At 40.0% G+C, this 12,153-nt stretch overlaps 1 long non-coding RNA gene across 1 annotated transcript; it reads right to left on the reverse strand.

The window, feature by feature from the left end:
• Positions 1–2,163: 2,163 nt before the first annotated feature.
• Positions 2,164–10,371, reverse strand: LOC115948082. The gene is made up of 2 exons (XR_004081938.1): positions 9,608–10,371; positions 2,164–5,578 (listed from the first exon to the last, which is right to left on the reverse strand). It is a non-coding gene; the product is annotated as an uncharacterized LOC115948082 (long non-coding RNA).
• Between the last annotated feature and the right edge of the window lie 1,782 nt (positions 10,372–12,153).

Here is a 12,153-nt window from a genome sequence, read left to right on the forward strand (position 1 = left end):
AAAACTTTGGTTAGCTCACTTTGCTCCAAACAACCATTATCTTGTTTACATCTTCCTGCAGATTTGATTGAAGTCAGGAGACCTGCATACAATTCACCAATGCAAACTTTCTTCTGCATAACAACAACAATTTAAAAGCAATCTGCATTCCTTGTAACAGTAACTATGTTCACTTAAATTATAATGTTGCAGGATTCTTGTTAGACAAGACATGATTAATAGTTTTGATAACAGGCTTAAAAATCTGCTCAATATAAGTCATGCCTTCTACATTATTCTGACTGGAACCGTGTGCTGTGGTTCTAAGAAGTAATTTGCTTATTTATTTTAACAGCCCATTTAATGAAACTTTAATGAAGAGCAGTCCTTATGGCAATCTTGGGCTTCGTGTGTGTGGGAGGAATATTGGATCAACGTCATCTGTAACATTTTTAGCTTGTGATTTTTATTGGTGTGTTAGTAGAAGGTCTGTGTTTGCCATCTACTTTTGTGGCAGTGCCACAAACTAAATGCAGTTTCTCAAGAGACAAGGACTTGCCAAATATTGCCCTCTTCACAAGAGTCTACACGAGTAGCTACAACATCAGACTAACATAGCTGCAATGGCTTGGGGGATTTCTTCCCTTCTGAGAGAAGGAGGCTGCGTTGGCTTTGAGAAGACTTTAGCAGCAAGTCTGAGGAGTCAGATGCTCTCTTGGGTGTGTGTATGTCTGTATGGTAGCTCACTCCCCTTGCTACACTGTCCCCAGTAATGTATGAGAAATCAATTTTTTCTCCTCTGATCTGAAAAGGATGAATTTGGAAATCTTAGTACTTTTTTTAAAAAAAACTTTCTTTCTGGCCAGCCCTCCTTTATTAAATTAGCAAATTTATACCAAATGGGGAGCCCTGAAGTTGGCTGGGGATGTCCCTAAGATCACCACTGCCATTATAAAGCTAAAAATATCTAAAAAAAAAGAGGATAAATCCCTTTTGTATAGCTCTGTAAGCAGCTCTGCTTGCTGGTTAGATTTACATATCAATGCATTTCGATCTTTTTTCCTTCTGAGCGGTTCTGAATTAAGCCTGTTCTTAAGGGCATTTGTTAAACCATGCCACTTAGGAACTTGCAGATATTTCTGGGCCATTTTGAAGTGTGAACAGTTATCAAGCTTTGTACTAAAGTCCTATGTGCCTTTTCTGAGTAACAGTGTTTCTTTTTCTCTATCCTCCTATGCAGTGTCCTGTTGTTTATTCTTTCCTTGTGTTTTGTCCTTGTGTGAGTTCAGCTTGTTGTGGCAGTATTTACTGAAATGTAGGAGGAAAATCTCTGGGTTTCACTCAAGCCCTGCACATTATGAGTTGGCCCTCAGGAAAGGAGATTCCCATTGCAGCTCCAGCACTGTCAGAGCAGTGGAAAAGAGGGGGTGTGTGGCTTAGGGAGTTGATGGAGAAAGTGGAAATGCCCTCATCCTCTGTCAGGATGAGAATAATCCCAAGACCTGTGCTGGAGCACACCAGGGATCACTGGGTTGGGCATCAGACTGTGAGGCTTGGTGGATAGTCCTCCTCCTTCCTGCACTTTTCTTGGACTGGACTGTCTCCACAGTCCTTCTGCTGAAGGACTTGGACACAGAATTTACTCCATTCTTGAATTTAACACACATGGTTTTTGCAGGAAAGAAAGCAAAGTGATGGAGGGTGTTTTAGGAAAATCTGTTTACTTATGAAAACTTGTCTGACTGAGCCTTGGGCAAAGGGAGGACGCCTCACATCAGCAAGCACTGTTTTCTACCTTGTACTCACCCACCCACCCACACAAAACCTATGCATGCTCATATGCACAGACCACTTGTTACCAGTTCCAATAACTACTCACAGCACAATCCATGGTTAGGAGACCACAGTGTCAAACTGGAAGGTACTGTGTGTTGATTTGAGTATAATGGCTTGCCTAGAAGAGCAAGTCAAATTTTCCCAAAAAATCACGGATGCAGGGTCTCAAACTTGGTTTTCTGAAGTTGTGGGCTTCAGAAAATGAGGGTCTTCAAAGCCATATTAAGCCTTGACTATCGAAAACATGAAGTCAACTTTTTGCATTCTCTTATTACTATTACTATTAGCAGTAAAACCAGAGAAACATGTGAAACTATATAAAAGCAGTACTACATTATGAATGCATAGTAAATGTAATTGTTTATTAAATTATGTTTATTTATATTACTTTAAATTATTCAGCTGATTCAAGAAGTCACTTACCATTAAGAATATCCATGAGTGTTTTTCAAATGATTTTGTGAACTGATTTGGTAACAAAGAAAATTGATTAAAGAACTTAAAGTAAACACCATAGATGTCTTCAGGCTTTAGTAAGTTAAGTATAGTGGAAGCACTTTTACTTCAGTGAAAGGAGCAATAGAAGAAAACTTAGAATTGAGTATTTTGATTTTTTCTTTTCTTCTACAAATTCTGTATTTTAAAGCTGCGCTCTTCTCTAGGTCCCTTTGCTTTAGTAGATGTATTATAAAGGTATGTGTGTATATAAATATATATGCACAAACACATCTACCTATCTATCTAATTTATCTATCTATATTATATGCACATGATGTCCAAATGTAACACCTGGGAACAAATAAGCACATATCCTGCCAACACACTGCTGTAGCTTGAAGAGTTGGGCCCTGATAGGAAAATTTGGCTATAAATAGTACTTCCCAATAGCATGCTTGACCAGGTTTTTAAAGTCTCCCCTTTCTGAACTACTTTCAGACAGACTAATAATGGAAAAAGGGAAAAAGTCATAGACTAAGAAGTTTATGGCAATGCTAAAGTGAACTGGCAGAGTTCTTCACATGAATTTCCAGATTTTCTCATTATGCCCATCTAATACCCAAGACTGTTCTTAGAAGTTTATTAGCAGCTCTGATTCTTATGGAGCTCCTAAGATATCTGCACATATAAAATTTAGAAAATGTGTCACTTTGGACTATTGCCCATATATTAGACTGTGCCAATAAAGTAGTCCCTACTGCCTCTGCTTTGCTAAAAACACAATTGTATCACATAAGTAATAGAGTGCAGCAGAGAGAATCACATGAGTTAGTCCTGAAAATGTAATGTTTGTAATATTTCTCCCCTGTCCTGCCAGGGCTTCACCTGCAAAAATGCCTTTTCACTTCAAATAAGAGAGCTTCCCTAATAACCAATTCTGTGGTGGTCACAGCTTTTCTACACTGGGAGCTGAGAAGCTGTTCTGGGGCTTCCCAAACCCTGACCCTGGGGACACAACCTGCCCAAGGGCTGTGTGATGGGTATTTAGACATGTGCTTTTCAGCTCCTGCCAGGGTAGGCAGCTCCTGCCAGGGTAGGCAGATCTCCCTAGGACTTTAGATAGGGAGTCACTGAAGCCCAGACTGAGTGCTGAAGTGTGGGCTTACCAGCTAAGTGACTATCTTTGGAGTTCTGCATGGTGAGAACCAGCCATTAGATGGAAGACTGTAAATATTGTTGAATTTCAATGCCAGTTTTCTGGGAATTGCTGTGTCTGAGGCTGGCTGGTGGTTCTGCAGACCCTGCTGTGCCATGTTGTCTTCACAAGCCCTTCTGGGAGCTGTCTGGAGGAGGGGTAGTCAAGCCTATTGCACTGCATTTGGATGAAAAAAAATAGAAGAAAACTGGATAAATAAACTTCTTAAAATTACTTTTTCTTGTTTCAGTAGCTGGGCACCCCTGAGATGGTATATTGAAATAATAAATTAGGATCCTGTTCACAAATCTGTGATCCCTTTAGAGATGCAGATTTTTTTCCATAAGCAATGATGTTTTCCAAACACCTTCTAAATAATTCATAACCAGGAGCCAAAATGTAGAAGACTTTTAACTACAGAGTGTCAAGTCACTTTTCTTATTCATCTTGATCATATTCTTAAGTTCTTTCTGGGAATTTTCCAGAGTTTTGTTTTTCTGAAGCTGCTTGTTTGGGAGAGTTCAGACAATTTTTGACCCCGTTAACATTCCTCCATATATCACTGTATATTCTCTCACTGTTAGGCAAACTGAAAAAGTAGGAAATTCAGTTCTGCTAAATTGGGTCCCCAGAACTTCTCCATCTCTCCTTAGTTTTTTCCTACAGAACCATCAGAAAACCAGATCTGTTAGTGTGATGTCAGCTAATCCTTCTCTCCCAATACAACCACTTTCTAATCATGTCAGCTCTCACTAGGGACGGGAGGGCATGGCAGATCTGTGTGCAGCTTGGGCATTCTAGCACCAATCCATCTCACCTAGGGATGGGGTTCATCCCTCCCAGCTTTACTCCTAACACTGAGCAGTGTTGATGGTAAAAACCCCACCTTGTCCTTCTCAGCCACAAGAGCAGTGGTTGCTAGTATGACCAAGTTGCTAGATTTTTAAAATTAAGGAAAACATAAAATTAAGGAATCACTTTCTATAGGATGTAAGGGTTGAAACATGACAGGGAAATTTGGATGAGGAATATATGATATACCAGTGTGCATTATATTGATTTGTGTTGTATTAATTAAGGAGTCGATATGTAACACAATAATTTAGTGTTGCCTTGAGATTCTAGCAGATTCAAATCCAGCCTTCTAGTTTGGTAGGTATTTTCCAAGCATTTTAAAACACCAACTATCTTTATCTTTCACTGATAAGGCCTTTCTGATTTAGCTCTGATATTTGAAATTGCTTCACAGGTGTTGTTACTGCCTTTTCCTGCCTGGACTTAGCTACTGCTTCCCTTTGATGGTGTTTCTAAATTCCAGAGCTGGGCATACATAAGCAGAGTGAAGGATTTGCCCTCCTGTTCCTTAGCAGACTTCCATATCCCTTCCTTCAGGGCAGGCTTTGGGCTGGAGTTTCGGTCCCAGGGCTCAAGGTTTATCCTAAATGACTGTTTTCTCTGCCCTTCATCCTACTTCATGAGATGCAAGAAAGAAACATGCTGCAGTCAGGAATCCAACACAGATTCTGCTGACAAGTTTTCTTCAGAAAATGACTCTTCAAAGACATGCCATAATCACTTGGGACCTGTCAGTGGTTCTTGCTTGCTGGGCAGGATTGCTCATACTTTCTGAGAGGGTGAGTGCTTGAAAAAATTGAACAAAACAATGTGTGCCTGGAGACATGAAAATCTAGTGATTTTTGTGTTTGCCCACAAAATACTAATGTCTGCTGGAAAGAAGCTGGCTTGCACAAATGTCTTAAGCTGAACACAAAACAATGAGCATAGACGACTGAAGGAAACGCATCTTAAGGTTAAAAAAAAGTGATTTTCACAGTTCTATTGTTCTTTGAATTATTTGTCTCCTTTCTGTGCTTCTCCATATTGCCATACAAGCTTCTGAAATTGCAGAATTATTACTCTTCATTTGACTTTGTAGGGAATCTCAGTCTTTGTTCCTACTCAGCATCAGCTACAACCTTCCTCATAAATGCTCAGCTTCTATATTCCCCAAATTTTCCAAGCAGTTTCACAGTTTCCATAAAGATGAGCTTGGGTAGTCTTTCATCTTTGCTCTTCCACATCCATGTGAGCCACAGAGCAGCCTTCATCTGGCAGGCTCCTGCGTTGTATCTGAAAAGGCAGCAGTGTTTGTACTTTGAGATGGTAAAAACAGTTACACGTTTTCAGTTCTAACCTCTGTATTTAGGATTTCCTTACATTTTTGCATCTTTACGTGGCTTTTCTCTCATGTGTGCTTTGTCTGCAAAAGGGAGAGAAAATTATAATAAAAAAATTGTATGAAATGTATATATTGCTGAAATGTATGCCATGGTGTAACGTAACTTTATGGACTGCTAATGGTTTGAAAATGCATTAATGTTAATGTAGTTGATATTTGGGGTAGATTTATTGGTCCATATTTTTTAGTCTATATATACCTTTGTGTAATCTATATAAACCACCTCACTGACAAAAACACTGTGTCTGACCTCCGATGTCTCTTTAATCATAAATATCCAGGATCTGCCCTTCTTTGATTGCTTGCAGTTAGTATAGCATAAACCTCATTAAATGTTCTTCTGTCAAACCACAAAATCTATAAACAAGTTATCTTTGCATTTTCCTGATCTCTTTGCTTAAAATCAGAAAAAATAATAAAGAGAAAATCTTTAGAATCCCTTGATTTAGAGAATTTATTTCCAGCAATGTTAACAATGCCATAACATACCTGGATTTTCTGTTCCTGCAAGCTTATGATATTATTGATGTATTGATGTCTATCTTATTATGCAAGTTTCACATAATAACAGAAGGAATGCTTTAAAGAAAAACAGTTATTTGTATAGAACCGCATTTAGGATTTTTAAACACTATTTGTAAGAAAGAAAAACTGGTTCATTGAAACAAAGCAGTGAAATCGTATGTTTTGTTACATTACCCAAATAAATAAACCCTTGAATAAATTAATTTAAAAACCTTATTGTGAACATTTTCTTTTCTTTGAAAATACTTCTCTTTCCTTCCCTTTCTCACTTTCTTCCTATCTCTCTTTGATTTCCCTTTTTTTTCTCTGTCTCTTTGTCTTTTTCTATTGCTCTCATTCTTTCTCTCTTTTCTCATTCTCTTTCAAAACAATTTTTTTTTACAACTGTACTAGATTTTAGGCTCTGAAATATACATTAATCATTTTTTCTTGATCCGGGATAAGATCTCTTCTATTTTTACCTTTTTTTTTTCTTTTCTTTTTTTTTTTTTTTTTTTGAGATTTTGACGTGTTAGAGAAAACAATGAGGATACTCTTCCTGGTAATTTATTTCAGTTACTCAGTCTTAAAAGATTTCTTTTCCTGTCTTCCACCAGCTGATGAGAGCGCTATTTATTAATTTACATTCCTTTATGCCTGTGGTAGTGTTGAGGTCTTTTTTCAAGATAACATTAGTGGTAACATCCTTGTCATACATTACTTCGCCTATCCTAGTGTTGAATCTTCTCTGGTGTTTGCCACAGCTGTCATACTTCCCCTCTGACTACATTTTGCTGAGCTGACAAATCAGGTTCTTGTGATCAGCTCATGACTGGACATTACTCACCCTCCTTGCTGAGCCCTTTGCCTGACCACCACTGATCACACTGTACATAATCCCAGTGCAGGCTTGCCTACACCAAGGGTTATAACAGAAAGTAATTTCCTCTAATAGCATCCCAATGAATTTTTTTTTCCCCTCCAGGGGAATACCACACATCTGGCATACAAATACTATGTAACAAAACAATATTCAAAGTCCTACTCCTCCTGCTGCCACCAGCCACTGCTAGTCCTAACTTACAACATGGAACAGTTTCACTAATTCCAGAGTATGATCTCCCACATTCACAAGCAACATTAAATCCCGTTTCTATTATTCCCAGTCTTTAAAGTCATTATATTTTTTTTCATATCATGTTCCAGAAGTCCTGCATTTTTTGTAGACAAGGAAAAGTGTTTCTGGGACGTCTCTTCAATTATAATGTGTTTCTTCTTTTAAACCAGGATTAATGCTCTATTTTGTGTGTATATAATTTTAGGAAGGCCCAGGATGCATTGAATTGACTGCCTTAAGTGTATGGAGCGAGCACTGACCTTGCTCATGTGTGAGTAGTTTGAACCTTCAGTTCAAGGGGTCTCAGCAGTCCCAGAGCATCTGTCCTGTCCCAGTGGGGTGCTGAGCACACGGGGCTCTTCTCTTATCCCAGTATGGAGCTGTGGGGCTGAAGCATGGCTGGGAGTGCAGCGTGTGCTGCAGCCCATCTTAAATCCAGATCTCATGCAGGGAAGGGTGGGATTGCTTTCCAAAGGTGTATTGCATCCTGCATTCTTCAATGGTTCACTGCCTGCATTTAAACCTGGCTCCTGGTCTAGGACTACATCTTACTAAAACTTAACCTTACTAAAATTAAGCTTGCAAACTTATAAGTGCAGGAGATCTAGCTGAATGGGCACATATGTTGGCTTGATTTTATATTGACCATGATAAAATTAACGTTTCTTTTGTCTTGCCTGACACATTTCTGTGTATTTCTTAAATACTTGTGACTGATAGCTGGTGTCACCAGTTTGATTAAGGTGAGGAATCTGACATTTTAATTGTTTGAAATTGAGCAAAAGAATTGCAAAAAGAAAAAACCACTGATTTTTCTGTTTTCTTTTGGGGTTTTGGCATTCTTTTAAAAGAAAATATTTCTTCAGATTGACTTTTAGAATCCTCTACAGAGGAGAGATGAAGAACTATAAAACTTTAAAATGGGTCAACATGTCACTAATTATTGCTTTAAATAGTGACAGCTACATATTATTTTATACTTTTGTTCAATTTAATAAAAGTCAAATATATCCCAATTTTTCTAGCTTGAAAGAAGTAGTGTCCTTGATTTTTAGTGGACATTACCCAGTCTGTAGATTACTTGGAAATGCCCAGAGTAAAAAATGTAAAGGTTGTACCTTTAGATTTGCTGTCTAGATTTGTGAATATAATGAAAAGCTGCTCTTTTCATTTTATCCACAAATATTAGTAGACTGAATGCAAATTTTCTAAAGAAGAACAAATAGCAAAAAGTTCTTAATTAGGTTTGAAAAACAACAGTGTGAAGGTAAGAGCCTTTACAGAGACCTGCACATTCATCAAAAAATGTTTCTTGGTTGAATGTCTCACACCCAGGATGTAGAACAGTAAATAAAATCATAAATCTCTAAATGGTCCAAAAATACTTTCAATAACTCTAATAGGTCTAGTTTGTGAGACAGGAATGATGTATGGCATAAGTTTTAGGTTCAAAAATACTGCAGAGTTATTTTATACAGATTGTGCAAAATGATATAGTGTTGAGCTATAACCCTCTGAAGTCAGGAAGACCTACATGTATTAGTCATTTCCTTGCTCCAAGTAAGATACTTCAGATAATTCTGTAATTCTTTGTTAAAATTGTTAAGCAAAGAATGTTATTGCCTTGCTTACTAACTTCTTTATCAGCTGCATTAATTAAGATCAGTTAAAATGCACACTAGTAAAATCCTCTTTACAGAGTATTTTATTTTTCACCTCCTTGTACAGAAAACTTAGGCAAAACCTGTTAGTGATGGAGTTAAAGAGCTTAGATTGCATTTGAAGTACTTTTGTACAAATATTAAGTGCGTATTTTAGTTAATATTATTTAAAGTGCAACCTGTACTTAATCTCTTAATGAACAGAATTACTCCAATACGGCAAATGATAAACCAACCTTAGCATGAACAGTACATCTGTTAATTTAATAGTTCCCTGATGCTAATTAAATAGTCCTTAATTTACAATTTCAAATATTTTATACTAGCAGTGTATTTAAGATTTGGTATTTCTTCCCTGTTTTCTGATGGTTGGATTTTTCTAGTAAGATTTTCTTACGACTACTTCAGACGCACACAAATATTTAGTATTGAGTAGCGCGGCGCTTTGAATGCCCACCGTGCTATTAAAGCACTTCCAGATTAAGTGAAAATTAATTCACGTTAGACTGCAAATTGCTGTCTCTATTATCTCACTCCTGAGTTATTGTGGTAATTGATCAGTATCAGAGGAGCTAAGTAATACAAAAAGAAATGCGAGGAATTGTGTGCAGAGTGTGAAAACGAGTCTTATGTCATACCTTTGCTGGCTGGCTCATTGACTGTCTCACCCCGTGGCAGTCACCGCCGTGCACCAGGCCTTGAAGCACCAGACGGGTCACTTGTCCTCTGCTTCTCTCTTGGACAGGGGAAGGTCCTGCTGCTGGCACAGCTCTGCAGGATGGAGGCAGCGGGACAGTGCTTATTCTGCTGGAGTGCTTGCTTTGCTTATTGCCTGATTTACCTGTGCTCTACACCTTTCTTAGCCACCACCTTGAGTACGGGAGGACAAGTGAAACAAAATGAAATGTTGGTATTTAATCTTCCTAATTCAAAAACTAAATTAAAGGCTTTTAACTTTTTGATAAACACTGTGTCTTAAACTGGACAATACCTTGACTGTGCCTCTTGCTCTAATTTGTCCCTGAGTGAGACCGATGTCCCAGACTGCCTCAACAGCTGCAGTAAGCAGGTAGTAGCTCATTTCCCTTTATATTTTCACGCCACAGATGATACTCTATAGCTCTGAATTTAAATGAGACAGATAGCCTCGATTCCCACCGGGAAGCTATGAAAACATCGCTTCTCACAATCTACATTGCAGAACACTTAGGATGACGTGTGCTTGACGTTTTGAAGTTATTTTTTATTCGGGACGTTGCTTCAAGATGGTTGATACTCGCAGTTTCCCAGGTTCCGCCGCCGAGGCAGCGCTGCACTGCGCCGCGCCGGGATTGCGCTGGGATTGCGCGGGATTTGTGCTGCGCTGGGATTGCGTGGGATTTGCGCTGCGCTGGGATTGCGCGGGATTTGAGCCGCGCAGGGATTGCGCGGGATTTGCGCTGCTCTGGGCGCGGCGCCGTGAAGAGAAGGAAGATCAGGAGGAGGAGAAGAAGAAGAAGGTGGCGGATCGTCCCCCTGCCCGCCCGGCCCCGCCTGGGGCACTCCCGGCAGCCCCGGGGACAGGCTTTTCCCCCGGGATTCCGGCTGGGAGTCGCTTGAGGAGGGAAAAAGGAAAAATAGCGGGATTTTTTAAAACAAAAAAGGCGTGGGGGAGGGGGGGATATAGCTGTCTTCTATCTCAAGGGGAGGCGGGCAGGCAGCATTCACCACTCCTCTCTGTGGAGAGCCGTGACTGAGGTAGTCTCGGAAATGAGGCTACCCCCTAGAAAAATTGCTGAGAGCAGGGGTTTCATTTCTTTTTCAGAGCAGGAAGGAAAGTGGTGAATATTAAATGTTGGTTACTTTCAGATGCAACCACCAGAACCTCAATGTGCCTACAACAGCAATATGACATTGGAAGGGGAACTCACGTCTCTAGATGGCACACTTCATCACCTGGATCTTCAGATTTCCATCGCATCCATTTTTTTACATGCTCCATCATCTTCATCACCACTGCTATCACTGCTATTGTAGTTTAGAAGGCAAGAAAGGTTCCCTGTCTCTGGAAGCTTTCCAAAAGAAAGCTTCACCCATTCTAAAGAAAGTTCCATTTCTTTTCAGGCATTAAGAAGTATCTTAAAAGCCACATCGAGGGATTGGTAGTGGAAAGTTCACTTACATATTCATGTTTCTTTGGCTACAGAACTATAGAATATTTATAACAAATCTTTAGCGCTGATACCCAAGGGGAAAAAAAAAGTAAAATGTGGGCAAATAATACCTCAGTGCAGGGGTGGTCAGCTCATCCTTGTGATCCTGCAAACAGTTTAACTGAGTGGTTCAGGTCGCTCAGGATACAAGGCATTTAAAATATTTCCCTTCTTTCTACCTGTGTGAGGGTCAGTTTCTGCTGTGCATCGTCCTGGCTCGCAAACAAGCAGGCAAAAATGGACTTTCCTCTGTTCTCTGCTTGGCTTCCCTGAGATCCTGTGGAGTGCTGGGTCTTACAAAGGACATGTAAGCAAGGAGCAGTGATGAACAGAAGTTGTGACAATGTGACGCTACATAGAAAACATGAAATGTGCTTATACGTGTATAGGTAGATGTGTATATCTCAAAAGAAGAAATGAGAGCAGCTGTGCGGCATGGCAGGAGCAGGCAAAAGATTCAACCCCAACTCAGTGAGCTGAAGGGAAAGAATGGAGTAGCCCATGCGCTTCATCTGTCTGCTGGACAGTGTAAGGGTGACTACACGGGGATGAAGAGGTGACAGGCTGCTGAAAGGACAGGAATTCTCCCCTTTTATCCCTTTGCAGAGAAGGGTGATCAGTCCAATCTGCAATCCATTTTTTGGTAAAAAAAAACCCCAAACACTGCTGTCAGGCTGTCTGCTGAGACCAATCAGAAAGAGGACAGAGCTCTATGACCTTCAGGCAGAGAGTGTTGTTATCATTACAGTTCTTGTGGTTACTGCTGTTACTTAGTTGTTTTGCCTTATTTAGCCTTTGAGAGCATCCCCTGCCCTGGCTGGCTGTGGCCGCTGTTTGATGGATGAAGAGCAGAATTAGGCCGCGGCAGATGGCTGTGGACGGAGTTGGGATAGGAGCGGGACAGAGCCCCCGCAGGACTTGCTTCCAACCCGGCTGTTTCAGAGGGGGGGTGGGAGGGACTCGGCGGGAAGGATGCGCGGGGGGAACCCGCT

The sequence above is a fragment of the Geospiza fortis genome, unplaced genomic scaffold (assembly GCF_000277835.1).
Source record: "Geospiza fortis unplaced genomic scaffold, GeoFor_1.0 scaffold121, whole genome shotgun sequence".
NCBI lineage: Eukaryota > Metazoa > Chordata > Aves > Passeriformes > Thraupidae > Geospiza > Geospiza fortis.